Raw genomic sequence first — 2,888 nt, 5'->3', positions numbered from 1 at the left:
ATTTGATTATTCCATTTGGTCCTGACTGCAATCAGCTGCTCTGAAAAAGCCAATATTTCTTTTCAGGGGTTATTTGATGGTGATATCTTTATTTCTCTGAGGATGTCACATCACCAGCAGTGAGTCAAATAATTGCTGCACTGAAACTTGAGCCTGTCACAATGAACTCGGCTAAACTAAATGAGGTTCTGCAGTGAACTGCCTCGCAGGTGAAAAAAATATCTGCACGCAAAATCCACCTCAATATATTCTCATGTGCAGACAGAAAGTTGCACCAGCAGGTCCAATGGGACTTGAGGTTGACTTAAACAGACATGATATTTTTTTATTTTGTGTGCCACTTAGAGGCAGGTTATGATTTCTGTGAGATATACACATAAATAAAACTAGAATGGGCACTCGGTAGAGCGCATACCTTCGCATATCACAAGATTGGGCATTGAATTATGAACATTTTGGCATTAGTTGCATGCCAATTGGATACAAATTGACCGTGCTATATGGTAAAAAGAATATTTTGACCTTTCCATGACCTTGACCTTGACCTTTGACCCGATTGATCCCAAAATCTAATCAAATGGTCCCCGGATAATAACCAATCATCCCACCAAATTTCATGCGATGCAAGAATATTTTGACCTTTTCATGACCTTGACCTTGACCTTTGACCCGATCGATCCCAAAATCTAATCAAATGGTCCCCGGATAATAACCAATCATCCCACCAAATTTCATGCGATTCGGTTTAAAACCTTTTTTGTTATGCGAATAACACACATACAAATAAATAAATAAATAAATACACGGCGATCAAAACATAACCTTCCGCATTTTCAATGCAAAGGTAATAACAACAAATCACAGATAATTGGGCGACTGTGGGTCAGTGATTAGCATGTCCGTCTTTCAATCAGGGGGTTTGCGGTTCAATCCCCGCCCTAGTCGATGTGTCCTTGAGCGAGACACTTAACCCCGAATTGCTCTAAGTAGCTGTGTCTACGGCGTGTGCATGTAACATGATTGTAAGTCGCTTTGGATAAAAGCGTCAGCTAAATGAAACGTAACTGTGTTTGCAGGATATCAAGTCTTCTCGCACTGCAGATTTAAGCCCCGCCCCTCCCCCCACAAAAAAAAAAACCATGCTGTATTTCATTGCCTATATCCTCCAGTACACCTCTTGGTCTCGTCTCACTAAATACATAAGGCATCTCATAAACTGTACGTTGCACAATGGAGCTGCTGATAATGGTCAGATTGAGCTATAAAGCTGCCAAACGGTGATGAACAGCAAAGCACCGACTTCCTGACGGGTCATTGTGCTGCTCTCAAGGTAAGCACTCGAAGCCTCGAGGGGGCAGCGCTATACAATGACTGACCAGATTACATCACTCGGCGCTCTGAGGGCACATACCACCCCGCCTCGCCTCGCACTCACACCCTCCCGCTGCCTCCCTCCCTCATCCAGTGATGTGGCATTGTTCAGTATTGATGAGAGTGACCATGAGGAAATCCCCCCCCCATCCCCCGCAGCTTTAAGCTGGAGACTGTCAGTCTGGCAAGTAATGCCAAGGTAAACACAGTTAATCAGCCAATAAGACATCTGTCTGGTGTTCTCACCTATACCGGCAATCAGGAATGTCAAACCGGATTGGGAATGGCACTGGGAACACCGGGGCCATCATGTTGGGAACCAGGGTAAGATATTTACATATTTTTTAGAGGGCAATTTTTGCCCCCGCTTACTGAAATCCACGGGCATTTAATAAAGAAATTGGGGGCACTTTTTGAAACTTGTGAAATAACATTACACCTTTGTTCAAAAATAATAAATATACTTATTTAGGCTTACAGAATATGAGCAATTGTCATAAAAATGGCAATAATAAGACTATTAGACAGTAGTCTAAGTGTTTTCCTCGATTTTTTAAACAAAACAGAATACAGAAATCCGACAATAATATTCAATGTTATTCTTATAACTTATTTCTTAGTTTTTTTAGAACGCAAAATTATATTTATTGATTTTGTTGTGTGTACTTACCTAGTACAGGCAATACAGATAGGACAGACAAAACAACTATTAAATTATCGAAATTACGGGGTTCATTATTTACCCCTCTCCTCGTGATATCAGGGGCAAAATTATATTTCTTAGGGGCAGTTTTGCCCTCGTGTATTTCCGACGCTGCTGGGAGCAGAGCAGTCTTCCTCCCTCCGTGCTTGTATTAGCCCGTCAAGGCCGAGGTCTAGTCGCGTTCCTCTTTTCAGCAGGACCCCCCCCCCCCCCACACACACACACACACACTGAGTGAGGCATCGCTTTCAAAGAATTAAAAAGTGCAGCGTGGCCCACGAGGCTCCTCTCTATAGGTCGGGTGTGAGAACCGGTCCTTAATGCTCACTTCAATGTATTTTTTTTAGGGAGGGAAATAATACAACAAAGATACAGTCCAAGTGGGGGTAGTGCAGCCCAAAAGGATCAAATGTTGTACATGTTAATCCAATAACGTTGCTGGGTTTCCCTGTGAGGGTGTAAATGCGACAGGTCGACCTCAGAGCCCTCAATTAACCTTTTATGGAGAAATGGAGCATGAGTCCGTCCAGCGATACTCGGGAATGCTTATTCCAAATAGGGCAGACGGTCTTCTGCTGTGTACACATGTTCCCTTTAGCTTAATCAATTTTTTAAATGTCCCCCCAGTGCTGTTTAAATACCCAAACGATAAAAATAGAACATTTTTGTCATTGGATTCCCTGGTGAAAGAATGCTGAGCTGTTCAAACCAAAAAGGGGAAAAAAAGTACATTTTAGGTTCCAGTTCAAAGGGATGCAATATTTGGGCTCCGCGAATCAAACGAGAAGACGTTTCACCCGAGAACACAATGGGT

The sequence above is a fragment of the Pseudoliparis swirei genome, chromosome 24, assembly GCF_029220125.1.
Source record: "Pseudoliparis swirei isolate HS2019 ecotype Mariana Trench chromosome 24, NWPU_hadal_v1, whole genome shotgun sequence".
NCBI lineage: Eukaryota > Metazoa > Chordata > Actinopteri > Perciformes > Liparidae > Pseudoliparis > Pseudoliparis swirei.
This window is presented reverse-complemented; position numbering follows the sequence as displayed.